This window comes from Anopheles stephensi, chromosome 3 (genome assembly GCF_013141755.1).
Source record: "Anopheles stephensi strain Indian chromosome 3, UCI_ANSTEP_V1.0, whole genome shotgun sequence".
Classification (NCBI taxonomy): Eukaryota; Metazoa; Arthropoda; class Insecta; order Diptera; family Culicidae; genus Anopheles; species Anopheles stephensi.
The window spans coordinates 66975034-66991996 of record NC_050203.1 but is presented as its reverse complement, the minus strand read 5'-3'; the positions used below and the strand labels follow the sequence as shown (position 1 = coordinate 66991996).

Here is a 16963-nt window from a genome sequence, read left to right as displayed (position 1 = left end):
GCTGAACCCCGGACGTACAGACGTTCCGTGCACAGGTCGTTATGGTGCACAAGCACACACACACACACCCGGCACAAAAGATCAACAGTGGATTTTTCAAAATAGTAAATGCTCTCGAGCAGCCCAAGCCAAGAAGCGGTGGTGGTGCTGGTTGGTGCGATGCTGTGAGTCAGCGAGTGAGTAAAGAGATGCAACAAGTAGCTGAAGCACTACTATCTTCCTCAGCATTATGGTTTTGCCAACCCACCAGCACCACTGTAAACGGTTCTCGATCAATCAATCCTTCGGTGTGGAATGGTGTCGAGCCGGTGAACCTTTCACGTTGCGTGACATTTACAGCACCAACCACATGCACCGAAAACGGAAAGCAATGTTTTTAAAAAATGCTTTCTGCTCTAGTTCGCTTGGGGAAGGTGGGGAAAGAAAAAGCCAACCGAGTCAACAGTATTGATTCAATGCAGTGTTTGAAGCCTTCCTTGCGAACCCGCATCATATTGCACGCGCGTATAGCTTCAGGTCGATTCCGCACCAGCTGGTATGCGCCGCCATTGCATGAGTAATGCATTTTTAATGCCACACGAATCCCGTTCAGCGCGGGCCCGGTTGCCGGTGGCAGTGGAGCATCGATTACATTAACCTTCTGCTGCTGTTGCAGGGGAAAGTGGTTGAGTGCCAGGGGGAGGTGTGTAGCAGCAGGTGAGAGATTTGGCAAAGCATCCTTCCCGGAAAGCTGTTGTCTTGTGCGACGGTTGGCAACTATGTATGCCCTTATCGGGGCCCGAAATTCTGATGCGACAGTCGCTGCAACGACGCTGTGTGCATGCAAATGATTGAGGAGGTGGAGTTTTTGGTAGTATACTCACGTCTAGGTTTAGCAATGACGCTGTGACGGGTATGTAGTAGCGATGATTTATTTCGCCCTGTACTTGTTTTAGAAGAACAAATTTCGAAGATGGAAAGTTCTTAAACAATATTAAAGTAACTTAAATAAAAAAGATCAACTAATGAGATTATATCCTTTTTCTGTTCTACAAAAAATATTACTATCTTTTTCCCGAGTAGTTTTCTGGTAGTAAGCTGGGTAGCTAAGTATGTCATAAAAATAAATGTTTGCTCTGGGTATCTTGCGGGGACTTGACGATCAGTTAACACTCAGTTTTCGGCTAGAGAAGGCTAAGGTCCCTCCTATAAGGATTTGCCGAAAACATTACACTGGACACAGATGAGTACAGTAGGGAAGTATGAGGAAAGTTCTGCACTTAAAACACCTGCCACGACGATAAGAGGTGAAACTATATAGAACTTGTACAGTCGGCCCGGTAGTAGATGCGACAGCGGCGTCGGTCTTCACACGGCAGGACAGTAATAGTTCAAATCCCATCTGCGCCATTCCCCCAAAGTGAGAACTGACTATCCAACTAGGTGGTCTCAAAAAGGCCAAGTAAATCAGCAATGGAAGGCATGACCTACATAGCCGATGAATCCCACCGAATAATGAAGAACTTGACTGATCATGTCATGAGAATGATACTGGAAGACCCAATCCGTTTTCTTTAATGGCCGTTCAGAAGGACAGAGAAGGATCGGCAGGCCGAAATTGAGATAAAGTAGATAGTTCTAAGGCATCTGGTTACCCTTCTCTAGATAGATTGGGATATAGGATTGTCTGACAGCGGCGCTAGATCGTGTGCGGCAGCAAGATTTAAGCAGCAAATCAAGACCACAAATTAGTGGTAGCTAAAGCTGATTGACAGTACTTTTTCTGCATCATTATCTACATAACCTAGAATTACACTAGTCATTTAGATTGCAAAAACATAATTTATAATAGAGTTTGGTAAAAAAAAAAACTAAAGAGTTATGAGTCTCAACTTGGGCTTCTCTCGCATATGAGGTTCTCTCATGAAGGAAATTTATTAGGCATCACTGCTTTATAAAAAAAGGCCTGTATAAGCGTATGGGGAACAACGTCAAAAGCTTACCAAATGGCTTCCAAGACAAAGCCGCAACTTCCAAAAAAAATCATTCTTCTCCAGGAAATTTGCATCCCTCACACCTTTTACTTGTGAGATTAAGGTGTAAGGGTCAAACTCAATCTACATTTGTTTCCACAACCGAATGAAACTGTCCATACCAACTCATAATCCAGATAACTTATTATCAAACCCCCGTCGATATTTTTGAAAATTCTTCCACCTTTATCCAATTCCAGGAAACCACAACCCAAAGTAAAAGTCCTTTGATTACATTCGCAAAAAAACAAGCCTTCCCATGGTTCAGATTGCGTTTCACGCGCACCAGAAGATGTTGCACACAACTAAAATAAATCAAACATACCTCCCCTGCTGTGCACGGCTGGTCATTTTACCAATTTGTTATTACGCGGTCGTCCACCAGCCAACATCCGCAAAAAAAAAAAAAAAATCTGAGATGATGGCCCGACAGAGTGCAACAAATCGAACAACACTCTTTATCAACGGCTGCGTAAGAATCGTGGCAGGGACTTTGCCTCGAACAACCTTCTTTGAGATTTGTTTTTTGCACTTGTTGGCCTACTCTCCTTTGGGTCAAAATTTATAAAACCAGCATCCAATTTGGGATTAAGTGTGCCTTGGCGGCGACCAAGAAGCTATAATTCACTTTATCGTAGCAAGGATTAAACTGTCGCTCTGTCGCTCCCGCCTCGTACGCCGAGGGAAAATTCAAAGGATTCACCTAATGATAATGCGGTAGAATAAGGCCTCCAGGGAATGTACGCTCTCGGGGGGCTCGTACTAATTAAAACTTTTAATCGTGACATTGCTTCATTAGAGCGGATGCTTTGCCGCAGCTTCGCTGCTGGACCGTGCTGCGCCGTGAAGTGGCATTGCAGTAATTTTAAATAATTTATCTTATATGCGTACAGCGAGGTGAATGAAAATTCTAAACGAAATTATAGTTGTTGCTTGCCGTTTCGTAATAAAAATGTGGTTTAGGATGACTTCTGCTAATTTTTCGTACCAAAATGCGTACTTTGACGTTTGACGGCTAAAGTGCGCCTTCACCGAGTCTCAGATTTAATTCAGCTCAGTCTTCTAACTTATGTCACCACAGACCCCATACAACGGAACATGTTACAAAAATCCTTCAAATGACAAAGAGAAAATCCTGTTTATAGTCTCACCCATATCGCTGCCTTGCTGCATTTGCATTTAATCTCGGTTTTATAACAACACAGCACACTCGACTCGATCGCCCCCAACAGCTGTGTGGCGGGTAAAGCACCATCAACTGCATCACACGAGCGCTAAGTGCAACGACACCGGCCCGCCGTTTGCACCATAGTGTGCGTGCGCGTGCATTCATTATCATCGCCCGAACACAAAGGTAGCATTTTGTTTAACGTGCTGGACCCACGATGCCACATGTTCCGGACTGCACGCAGCGCTAGAAGCGACCGGCGTCAACGTCTTGCCAGCGAAGTACCCGAAGTGCATTTATTGCCCGCTGCACTCGGCGACCCGTCGGGAAGTGTATGTGACCTCGAACGATTCGTATTGCACGCGTTTGATTAACATACAAAACGGACCACCGCTCTACACACAGAGCCTAATCAGATTACGATTCCTGCGAAGAAAGAATCGACCGAAACACAAAGAACATTGCGTGGAAAGTATCCGGCAACAATCACATGGAAGAACTGGAATCACTGGACTGGATTCGAGCAAAAGTTAAGTTTAAGTATTTTTAAATTTCCATCATCCATCGTAGTGCTAAGGGTAGAGTGGTTTTATAAATCATCCAACCAACTACACAGGGTCCACCATTCGAAGGACCACCTCGAAGGCTGTGACACACATCTCGTTTGGCACACGATCGAAACGACATTCAAATTTGAGAGCTGGTTGTTCGGTACAATTAAATTGGTTCGTTTCCATTTTGACAGACTGATTTTAATTTCTTAATTCCCAACACATCATCTTCGGAGGGGGGGTTGAGAGATAATTAATTAGTTTTACCGTGCCAGCAATACAGCCGAAGGAGTTGGCAGTGTGCTTCGGTGTAAGTGCAGGAAGCTGAACGTAATTAACCATATAAATAGAATTTAAATAGCAATCCACAGGAAATCGGAACGTCGACAGACCAGAAGAAGTAGTGAAAAGTGCTTTTTAAGTAATTGGAAGGTATTACCTTCAAAAATAATACAAACTAGCATAACATTTTAAGCTACTCCCAACATAACAGGTACAATTCTATACTTATAGAAAGTAACAGGTGAACTTTGTATTTTCACCAACGATTTATGGTCACCATTTATCCGGTCATTTGTCTCGCGCTTCGTACGGATCGTGCTAGCAACGGTTGTGGATCGTTAAAAAATGGCACGCAAATTTTTTAACGACTCAACCGTATGCCCATTAGCATACCGTTCTATCTGCACCAAGCGCACGATAGCAAAGGTAATGGGTTTTGAGCAAAAGGTTCTCCAACGATGAGACTGAATTTGTGGAACGAACCTGCCTAGTCTGATGACGATCGCTACTATTTAGCTTAAGAAGTAAATAATTATTATTTAATTCAAAACTCTATTTCACAAATTTTAACTCAACCCAAAGCATGATTCATTCCGTAATTCATCATTCATTCACAGCTTTACCCCTTGTGCTTCTATTGACATAACGTATCTACTTTCTTGAAGCAATGTTACCTGCTGCAGTGACATAAATTCACCAGTCCCTTATCGCGTTACTTAAACAGAGATTTAATAAAGTCAAAACGGTTGTGTCTCAACCTTTTATGTTTTCATTTTTCAAGCCTCTCCACACACACACACACACACACACACACAAGGAGAACGCCGCCAGTCTCGCCCGTTGATGTGAGCACGACACATGGCGGCGGTCTTCGTCACTTTGGCTGACACTTTACAGAACGCAACGGTGGAAAATAAACCTCGAGCCGCTACTGAAATAAGCTGGCTGGCCCCGGGCAGAAGAAACGGTCGCAGTATTGTGCGAACCTTTATTAGCATGACTCATAAAACGGTAGGTAAGAATGTTGAATTAGGAGAGCAAGCAAGGAGCGAATAATATTTTATGGTTAACTTTTTATGTTTCACAACTGAAGATTAAATTTGCGAGAAAATGGGTCAATTTATTCTATTTTACGAATAAGTTATTTTAGTTATTTTATAAATTGCCTACTTATTCTAACTGATGACTAATCCATTACACTTCGCCATGGCGACCCAAGTCCCCAAGTCAGTGGAAGCATTTATGGTGCCGACTTTGTGGAACCTTTCCACTGGCACGCATACGCCAAACGTTACTCGCATTAAACCGAACCGTAACGTCCAGAGTGAAGCTCTTTCCTTAAACAAATTAAAGGCATGCTATTGCACTTACGATGCTAACTGCGCTTAATGGCTGGGTGGAACCCCCGGTTTTTTTTGAGTACATTTTTGGCTATGCCCAACAAAAAAAAAAAAAAAACGCAAACGAACACCGAATCCAGTGGTCTGGGAGGAACTAAAAATCCCCCCTTCTGCATAGCATTTGGCGAGCTTTTGATCGACAAATACACCCTATTCCCCTTTAAAAATGGTGTAGCAACACTGTAACGAAGGAAAGGCGGTGAGCACAGTAAGCTCGACAGCACAATGCCCACACCAACAACGAGGAATATCTGACGCTGGTCTTTAGCACAACTCTGATTGAGCTGTTGCTGAGCTGCCATCGGTGGGAGGAAGTTTCTTTTTGGGAAAGCAACTCGATCGCTCGGTTCACCTTGAGCGGGTGGTGTGGACTAAAGCCGGCTCTTACCTGTTTTTTTTTTGTTTTTCAATGTTTCGAAAGGCCGCTCAAGGTTAAAAACTGTCGCCCAAGTCGTCAACGCTGCTGTAACACGATTCCTGAAAGAAGAGAGCGAGAAAGCAAACGTTTAGTGTGGCTGTTGGGATGAGAAATCTGTATTTTTTACAGGTTAAAATAACGTTCAAACAGTTTAATATTGGAATTTTTGCATTGCAATCCAACCACCAGATCCAGATAACTATATCAAACAAAACTGGAGGAAGAGGAGCAATCACCGGACGAATAAGAAATACAATAATGCTTCTTCACAACGCTGCCTCTGGTCGCCAGCTCGGCGTGATCTAATTCCCAAGGTTGATATCTTGGTGGGAAAATGTCACGATCAGCGGGTGAGGTGTCATATTTTCAAAGAGTAGCAAAGAGCACCATTCCAATAGACGATGCCAGCTTCGTCAGGCAACGTGCTCAACTTCGAACGGGACCATTTTACACCTGCCGGATTTTAGAGAAAACAGGTGGCTCCACAAATGGGGATGATGACGGTACGGTTCTTACCCACGTTCCGATTCCATCAACCCATTTCCATCAGCAAACAAGTGACTTTTGTTGGTTGGGTTAGTATTTAATTTTCACCGTTAACCTTCTCGCGAGCGAAAAAATTTTTTGAACGTCACCCGACACGGTTTTATGACATTTATTTTCTTTTCCATTTTTTGAGGGGATTTGTTCTATCTACTGTTACGCGAATTTATTCGAAAAGATGTACCGTGGCTTTAAGTATCAATCGACAGTAAAAAATGTTGCATAAATGTTCCAATATAATACATAAATGAATTTATACCTTATGTTTCGTTGTATAAGTGTACTCTTGCCGTTTGCCGTCTTTTTTGTCCAACCTTGCCAAAACGCCTTTCCCTGTCAAGGTTACTTAAGTGCTCAAGCAACTAGCCTAATGAGCATCACGTTGAATAATGAATATACTCATTCATTTTCAATGGCAAAACGTTTCATGTACCGCGCGAATCGATAAAACCGATTGCTAGCTCGACTCTCGATCCCGGGAACAAAAGAAAGTAAGTCGATTCCACTACCAAACCAGCGTACTTTACTCCACATTCGTGTACACAGGGGTGTATCGATTTATATAATTTGGTTGTTTCTTCGGCTTTTGCGCCTTTTTGCAACTTACTTGCAAGCGTTCAAACGTCGCTCTAGGGAAATTGATCTCTAGGAAAATAAAATTGCACCCGTTCGAACCGATTGGTACACTGGGAGTCAAAAGTGAAACATTGATAGACGTCATAATACGTCCCGTCCTCCGAGCGGGAATTTGAAATCGATTACTTAAATTGGAAATGAAAAGAAACGCTTACAGCTTACCAACACCTTCCGATGCACCGGAGGGAAAGTGTAATCGAAGACTTATTTGTAAAATTGTTAACACATTGTTTTGGAGCGAAAGTTTGAACGGTTGACACTTGGTGGAATTCTTCCGTGTTTGGAGCTTAAAAATGTGTGTCAAACAAGCTACAATTAGACAGGTGGGAAAAGGATTAGAAATATTGTCAAAACTTGAGTCACGCGATAGTTTAATAATTAATTTGAATATATACTAAGAGTAGCACTCTTAGTGTCGACAATTAATTACGTAAATGACCAAATCCAAATAAACCTTAAACTCTCAAAGCAACAATCCACCAGATGTACATACAAAAGTAACCAAGCGGCGATAGCATCATGTGCTACAATCTGCCAAACGGTGCATCTTTGATGCGTGACAGCAGGTCGTATGGGATAGCCGAAGCCATTTAATCTTTTATTCATGGTTCAAGGATTAGGGACGAAACGTATTGACTATCAAAATGCCGAAAAAACGGTGGCACGTCTATCAAAAACATGAAGTGACCATTTAGACCATTTAGGATTTAGACTGCAATGAGTTGGAGCTTTTGATAAATTCACAAATGCTAACATTTGTCAAGAATTTGATAACTTAATCCATCTTCTTACGTTTCATTGATAGTCAGCTAATAACAAGAGTTTTTAGTCGATATGAAGCGAATCGAAGTTTCAAATTTTTGCAACTGTTTGTTAACTTCATTTACTATTTCATTGTTGCTGTTAGCGTTGACATGTCTTAGCTCCTTTCAATGGGGCAGAGAAGCCATCTGATGAAAATTTCTGTGAAAAGTCAGAAATTTATGGCCGTTTAGGCCATAAGATGAAAAATAATATTTTTAGTCAATTTCTGTCTTCTTCTTCTTCTTTCTTGGCCTGCTCCTATGGAGCACGTCTAAGAGACAATGCCTGGTGTGTCCAATCCGTTTCCAGGAGACTCGGTCCATAGTTGCACTCCTCCACCCCCGACTGCATCCGATCTCCCATAAGTCCACTTGGTCCAGCCAGCGAGCTCGCTGCGCTCCTCTGCCGAACGGGTCGCTGACGAGCACCTTCCTGGTAGGGCATGAGTCCGGCATCCTCATCACGTGCCCTAACCAGCGAATCTTTCCGGCTTTGGCAACCGTCAGGATGTCTGCATCGCCAAACAGCTCTGCTAGCTCGTGGTTCATCCTTCTTCTCTATTCGGTGTTGGTATAGTCCAGGACTCGTGCCCGTAGAGAACTACCGGCCGTATCAGTGTGCGATATATGGCGCATTTCGTGCGATATAGGAGTCTTCTAGATCTCAGAAGTTTTTGGAGCCCGTAGTAGGCACAATTCCCCTGAACAATACGCCTTCGGATTTCACTGTTTACGTTGTTGTCCGAAGTTACGATCGTGCTAAGGTAGCAGAACTCCTGTTCTACCTCAAGATCGTCGCCGTCAACTAATACTCTGCTTCCGAGTCGTGCTCTATCACGGTCAGAATCACCGCCAAACAGGTACTTCGTCTTCGTCGCATTTATTCTCAATCCAATCCTATCGGCCTGGCGTTTCAGTCGGGTGTACGCCTCGCACAAATATGATAGGAATTGGAGAGACCGGGTGAAAATCGTGCCCCTGATGCCCCCTGATTCGAGAGCGATCTTAAGCAACAGACAGGAGAGTCTGTCCTCTTGCCTCAGTCCCCGATGAGGTTCGAACGAATCCGACATCATGTTCGACACTCTCACCTTGCACTGCATACCGTCCATAGTAGCCCTCAACAGCCGTACAAGTTTCGCAGGGAAACCATACTGCCGCATGATGTTCCATAGCTCGGTTCGATCTATGGTATCGTAGGCTGCCTTAAAGTCGATGAACAGGCGGTGCGTGGGGATCTGGTTCTCCCGGCACTTCTGGAGTATCTGCCGTAGAGTAAAGATTTGGTCGCTCGTGGATTTACCTCCAACAAATCCAGCTTAGTAGCTTCCGACGAAATCTTTAACCAGGGGCGCAAGTCTGCCGAAGAGTATGCGGGAAAGGATCTTGTAGGCAGCATTCAGGACTGTGATGGCTCGGAAGTTAGCACAGTCCAGTCTGTCGCCCTTTTTGTACAGTGGGTGAATGACACCCAGCTTCCACTTGTCCAGTAGTTCTTCCTGGTCCCATATCCTGACAATCAGCCGATGCATAACCGCGGCAAGCCTCTCTGGCCCCATCTTGAACAGTTCTGCCACCAGTCAATCGCTGCCATCCGTCTTGTGAGTTTTCAGCTGTCTAATGGCATTGACGACTTCATCTGTTGTAGTGCTGCTCTCTTCTACTTTATACCGACTTCTGTCAGACATTTGATTAATCTTGCTTTAAAAAGAGCAACGTTCAAGCAACGTAAATGATCATTTAAACAGAGTGGATCACATAGGACCAACGATCACACCCAGTAAATGATATGATAGAAATATTAAAGAAACAGCGAAAGATTCCTTAAACAAGATAACTTTTTAAAATACATCTCGGTTTATTGATCCTTCTAATCTTTTACATTTCTAAAACAATGTTGCGCAATTACTTGTTCTGAAATCTAAAGAAATCGGAGGTGCACAACTTGTCAACTTTATGGAGGACTCACAGCACTTCTACCGCAGAATGCACAAGCGCACCAATTCTCACAATAAAACCTGACCTAATAGACGCCACCTAATTATAACGCTAACAGCTCTCCATAAACCACGGGTGCTCAAAACCCAAAAGAAAGTAACAATTTCGGAAGGAATAGCAACACAATAGAATGCCATAATCCTACAATTGCGGACCGGGCAGAAACGGACCTACATTTGCGGTCTTCTCACTTCGCCGGGCCACCGCCGTTCATGAGCAAACCGCACTCGCCCAACTTTATAGCAACGTAAAATGCGTGTACCATCACGAATCTAGGTCTGTCATTAAAAAAATCACCCACCCGCGCCGGCCAATTCACGTAACGCTTGAATTTGTGCAGCTCGCAGCAGAGAAGGAGTAGGAAGACGTACATAACCGCAGTAACAAAAAAAAAAACTCGAAACATCGAAATGCCAATGGAAAAACTGATGGTGAAAATAGATACTCGACTCCTCGGTGCATATGGACGCGCTTGTCAATCAATGGCTGCGGCGCACAAGCAAGGAAAAATCGCTGGTTGATGCTTTGACGCAATACATCAATCCAATAAACGTGTCCGATGCCGGTTGCTTTATGCCAACCATCATCAACAACAACAGCACCTCCTACTACCACCACATCACCACCGCCACGACCAACTTACTCCAAGATGACGTTGTTTAATGTTGTGCGAAAGTGGCAAAAATTTGGCCACAGTATGTTCTGGATCAGGAAACGCCACACGAGGTGAGTGAAACCACTCCGGAATCACGCTCGGAATCACATCTCATTCATAACCTATTTCATCAGAAATCTTTCGAAGTTAATAAAGCAGAATCTATTTATGAACAATTATTGACAGCTCGGTGTCTTCCCGGGCATCACCGCAGGAGGAGCGTACCGCTCACACGCTAATGGCACATGTTTTTGTTCCCGAGAAATTCGCCACGTTTTCCTTCCAGTTTTTTTTTCGGTCTGTGTCTTGCAGTACAGACATAGGGAGAAACACAAACCTCGACAAATGAGAATCGCTATTTTCATTCGTCCTTCGAAAGTCCTTCCAAAGAGCGGGATGTGAACAGCGCACAGGTGGGCTAACGCTGTGCCACGCAGCATCTTTGTGACCGGAGCTTGCGTTTGGCAGAAATTATTGGAAGGAATCGCGATACAAACGTCAATGATAGAGAGGCAGAAGATAATGCTGTTGGCGTCGGTGGCTAATGATTGTAAATGACAGAGCAAAGCTTCAATGGTCCCCCGAAGTCGGCGAAGCTCCTTAGCAAAACAAGTGGTCTTGCGTACTAATGAAAGTACGGATTTTCTAATGCTTCACCTTTTTCCCTTTTGACCTCTTCTGTAAGTTTGTGAGTTCCTTTTGAGGGATAATCCTTGCAGCCATTTCTGGACATAAATTTTTCCCGTCATTGGTGCAAATCCTCCTCTGTCCGTCTGGACGGCTTTAAAGGACTTTACGGGCTGGGTCGTCCGGTGTCATTCTCATGACGTGACCAGCCCACCGAAGCATGGCGAGTCTAATGCGCTGCACCATGGTGAGATCACCACAGCTCGTAGAGCTCGTCATAGTAGCGGTTCCTCTATTGTCCTTCCACACATACGGAGCCAAAAATCCTTCTGAGCATCTTCCTCTCGAACGCGGCTAAGAGGGCTCCCAGATTGAAAAGGAGACAGCCAAGCCCTTCTCCCTGGCGCAGGCCCTTGGTGGTAGCAAAGGTTTTTTTCCTGATAGTTTTCCTTCCACCTTCATCTAGCATGTGATGTTGGCCATTGTCATTCTTACAAGCCTGGTAAGCTTGGCCGGGATTCCTTGGCCGGGAGTGAAGCTGCTGCTCCGCCGTCTTCTCCAAAAATTACCGCATCGTGAAGATCTGGTCAGTGGCTGATTTTCCATTGCGGAATCCTCTCTGATAGTTTCCGACTATCTCTTCTACGGTTGGGACAAGTCGATCTTGTAAGATTAGGGATAAAATCTTGTAGGCGGTATTCAACACCGTAATACCACCCTGTAAGAACTAAAATATTACCCGCCTATCTTGAAACCAGTCCAGAAAGTCAAAAAAGCCATCTATTCTTCCAAGGTGTAGATCACTTTTGTCCCCCCCCCCCCCCCCAAAACGATCGCTTAACGATCGGGTTCTATGCTCGCATAACTAGTTGTACCATTTAACCGTTGTTGTTCCCTTTAACGCAATACCCAAGCAGCCGCTCCAGAGCCTCTTAAGACATCCCGCCTAGATGCTAACTCGATAACGACGGGTGACGGCGATGTAGAAAACGATGTACTAAGCAATTAGTTTTAATTAAAGTATGCCGCAAGAAAAGGGCCCCCATCCGCGGACGGCCGACTCGAAACCAGCATTGAGCTAGTTTCCCATTAGGTGCATTGCCGGGTAGGAGGCACAGTACCAGAAAACCCTTTACTACGAACGTTTAAATAAGCTAGATTAATGTGACCTCTCTATTTGAGAGTGAAGGAAATGGTAATTGGAATCTGGAGCATAAAGAGCAGCTCTTTTTAATGCGATTTAAGATCTTTCGTAATTTGGATAATTTAAAGACAATTGCGCATGTCCTGCATGTACTTGGCTTTCCCCTTTTCATGGCATCAGTACAATCATATCAATCGGGCAAAACAAAAATCATTGCATATGGATCATTCGAATCTCCAGCAAGTGATATAACACCACTACATGATATTTGTACTGCATTGGAAAGGACGTTGCGTAATGGCTGAATCGAATTAACTCCCCCCAAAAGGCATTAGCATCATCGAAACTCAGTACAGCAAACTCACATTCGGTTTGGTTTCAGTGCGTACCACTTTTGACGTAATTAATTGCCATTTTTACCAACACTGTTTTAGCTTGCTGTGAGGAAGACAAATTGAATCACGTACAAATTAATCGAAACGCACAGTTCCGAAACGATGGCAATTAGCTATTAACAATTTACAAGCAAACCCAACCCTTTGCCTCAAAACCGACCGACGCGGGATACGATGGCTCCCCAAACGGAGGGGGGATCCTACGTAACGGTTCGAGGCAGACACGCGTCGCTGCATCTGGCAAGAACACGGTTGAATGGATCGCAAAAGAAACAAACATAAATAAAAGGAATCCCATCCGAAACCCGGGGCGCCCCCATGTGTTCCACTTCCAATCAGAAACAGAACAGCACAGGTCTTCACACGACAGGGTCGGAGTTCAAATCCCATCCAGACGGCCTCCTCGTACATAAAGCTGACTACTTTGCTACGGGTAAAATCAAGTTACAGAAAACCAGAAATGGCATACCGAAACCTTTCGAGGTTGTAGTGCCAAGAAAAAAAAATGTTATGCATAGTTCAATGGTCAGTCTTCACTATGAAGGAACGGCCCAGATGGGATTTGAATCCTGATACTGCCGTGTGAAGACCGGCGCCGCTGTTGCAACTACCACCGTGGCCCACCCCTGTTATATTGAGAATGATGACTGGATTGTTAGCAAATTTTAAGCGCGAAACCTGCCACCGTACGTAACGGAAATGTGGTCATTTATCCATCCACGACCACACGTTGCCGTAGATTAAGGCAAGTATTTCTGGTGCTTTGATTCTGTTCTCGTCCAACCACACCAAACTATTGGCCCTTCTCTCTTAATTGATCTAGTCAAGGTAATGGCTGGAATGTGTTTTCGCGATAGTGAAACTATTGAAGCACGATTTTAGAAATGTTAGTCTCTCTAAAGTAGCGAAGGCTTATATGCCTCTCTTTTACTTCATTTTAAACAACCTAACTTCTTTAGAGACTGGTAAAAAAACATGCACACTACAAGCGACATTTTAAAGTTCGTTATGCGACCAGATTTCCGATCTGCTTTCAGTGTGCCGGACAAAAAAAAACCTTTCAGAATAACTCCCAGCGAACCGTTGCTCACGATTCAATCACTTCAAGCGAAAGAAAAGGTCACTCCAAGCGCTCTCAAAACCAACCCCACACATTGTAACCTAATGATTTCCGTCTCCTCGATCGAAAGTCATGATTTCGTGCACACCGTCAGCGAACTCGCGCGTACGAACGATCGTTTCGTTAAAGCTGTCCCACAGTCGAAAGGCGATTAGTTTTAGTTTTCGCCCTCCCGGGTCTGCTCGAGGGATTAGTGAGTATAATCAAATTATTCACTATCGAAGCGTCGAAGCAATGGAGCTTCACGATGAACTGTATCCCAACGTTACCTAACGCTAGTGATCTGAATCCATCTCATTTCATTCATTCCACCACGGAGGTTTTTTTTTTGTGTTCATTTCTCTTCCCTATCTCACTATCCCTTTTTCCAAACTCATAAGTCATTATCAACGTCAATGGCATAGTAGCAGCTTGTGGGGGTGATTACTCACCATCTCGGAACTACGTCAAAAGCACCCACGAGTTACACGATTACCGTGGCTCCATATATCGTTGCAGTTACCGCGCGTTGTCGATCGAGCTCGTGATCGTGATTTCGTCACTCGAGAAAGCAATTGACCAGCTGGGGTAGGTTGGTAGGCTGGGCCCGATGGATTGGTTGGCTAGATATCGGCAAAACACACCCGCGGGGCGTTCGGCAACGTTGCGCACCGTTACGGCAAACTGTTCGTCACCGGATGCATTGTAGAGCGGAGAAAGCAAAGCAACAGCTTTACATAATGGATGAATTAACATTCAAACCGGCAGTGACTTACAAACGACAGACGTCCAGACGAAAAGGGTTGTGAGACGACTTTTGGTGGGACTCCATCCGGTTTGTACGCTCTAACACACGATCTGCCAAAGGACAACATAGAGCTTCCGGAAGGGTGAGAAATTGATTCTTTCCGCTAGTTTAAAATGGAACCCATGGTCACTGTCACTCTCAAAGTTATAGTCCAAACTTTACTTTAGGTAAAATTAAGAAGAGAAAGTGCACATGACTTCCCGCGAAATCGACGCATTTCATAACGCACAATCCTTCATAGCATAGCATTCATGAGTGAGCACTAATTCGATTTTAATCATAAACCCATAAATAAGCCATCAGCAGTTTCGGTATGGGAAATAGACAGCGACGAGCGTGATTTCATAACACGCAAAAAGATGGTAACCATGCAAAAAAATAGACTCAAATAAACCGGTACCATGCGAACTTTTGTACGGCTAATATCCGTCCATTCGGTCCACAGTCGATGAAGTCATTATTGGAAAGGTGCTAGTAGTGATAGTTCGTCATCCGCATCCGCAGCAAGATGGTAGGTCGCCCTTAGGCGAACAATGAGATGACAATGAGCATGCACGATTTATCCAACGCTAATCCATCGCCTATTTAATCATACCCTCTCTACACATAACACTGTACCATTCCCCAGTCGCTACGTTTGAGGAACATATCAGCGTACCCAGTACCGAATTGACTAACTAAAATTTAAAGACGGAGAAAAACAAAACCTCACACACGCACCGCCTTCACGGCGTAGGAAACGGAGGCAAAAACAATCATTGGCCGTGTTCGAGCAGTATGTTTACAAAATCCTTTCATCATGCTTCCCACTCCACGCAGGGCTCAAGACCCGCTAATTACCCACGGACAAATCAACCACAGTTGTACACAGTAGCGGCATGAGTCATGTGCGATAGGTTAATGGAACACTGGCCGCAAAAAACAATCAACCCGTTTTTTCTTCGCACAAACCAAGTGCGACAATTGCTTAGACCTGGACGACACCAGTTCTGGTGCCCGAGTTCCGCACAAAGTTTTCAGGTGGGCATACCAAGTTGGGTGTTCATGATGTCACGGAATGTTTGGAACCGACCGTGTCGCTGCTTATACGGCTCTGAGTAAGTTTTGTTTGCAGACGCTTCTTCGGAGGTTCATTCAACTTTAAAGGTGTTTTGTAAACGATTGCAAACACTGACTATTATTTGTTCCCCCTTTTTTTCTCTCACTCTAGAGCTGTCGATGCTCCAAGCAATTGTAGACGAGTGGTCTATGTATGGGCAAAACTGGTAGGCGGTTAGGAGTACTACGAGCCGATCGAGTGTTTGTTTCCGAAAATAAATCACAAGAGGTAAGTAAGTTGAGCTTTCATAAGTTTAGCCGGAGTTGTTGCTGAGCTTATATAATTTTTGAGTAATTTGATAAGCTGCACAAAATCTGGAAGTTTGTGATAAAAGTAAGCTTTTTTTGTGGTAGAAACTAAAATATTTTATTTGATTTCTTTAAATAAATGAAATCAGTAAGCGCAAGCGACTTGAAAAACAAATGCAGAGAGGATCTTAAAGACTCAAAGATCTCCGATAATACCACAAGATCATGACGCAGTCTGTAACTGCAGCAGATGATAGTAAAGTTGAGGGACACGACGCATCGCTTCCGGGAAGTCAATTCCAGCCAATGTAAACACTTCTGAATGTATAGTTATACTGCATTTTCCCTTTTGAAAATAAAGTTAAAAATTAACAAAAAATTGTACAATAATAATCGAGGTCTTACTTTACATGATATTGTCCTGCTGACTTCTTCAATTATCCTGGTTATATTATGCGACATGTTCTGGTCGTATCGTCTACGGCAGTTACCCTATCATCTGACAACGATTGTAAACTTGAATTTGCAGCTAATTCTGGGGCTCGAAATGTACCATGAATCAAATGCGAAAGGATTGCTTTATTTACTTAAATAGCAATATTATCAGCTGATTCCATGCAAACAGTACCGAATTTTTAACAGACGATTGGCAATTCAATTGACTTGGCAGTTGTTGTGTTGCAAGTTTCAAAATAGAATTCCATGTTTAAATTTCTCGGTACGAAAATAAATATTTTTACATTTCACTTCCTTAAAAACGTCCAATAACATTTGCTTATCCAAGAAATCAAAGCAATAATGAAAGAAAAACAGCTTTTTCTAAAGATCGTATCGCAAAATTGACTATTACCCAGACAACCAACGCTGATAACGATGATTAACAGCGACGGGTGATGCTCCTCCTGCAGTTCTAACTTTGACTTGTCTTTCTGTTACATTTCTACACAGCATAGGAATATTTTCGCATCGAAAGAATGCAAGAAGCTAAAAGGCCGAGACAACAGAAAACCTCCACAGAACACCGATGATGAGTACAAAAGAAGTTACACACATTTTTTCACCCTCTCTATTGTGGCG

At 43.7% G+C, this 16963-nt stretch overlaps 1 protein-coding gene across 6 annotated transcripts in view; it reads right to left on the bottom strand.

Annotated features, from left to right (window-relative positions):
* The window catches only part of LOC118511774 (solute carrier organic anion transporter family member 4A1), a 45343-nt gene that overhangs the window by 17871 nt on the left and 10509 nt on the right, over positions 1–16963 (bottom strand). For all 6 annotated transcript variants that reach the window (XM_036055266.1, XM_036055264.1, XM_036055265.1 and 3 more), the window contains one exon: positions 5802–5890. The gene's annotated coding sequence lies outside the window, so the exon portion shown is untranslated. The remainder of the gene's footprint in view (positions 1–5801; positions 5891–16963) is intronic.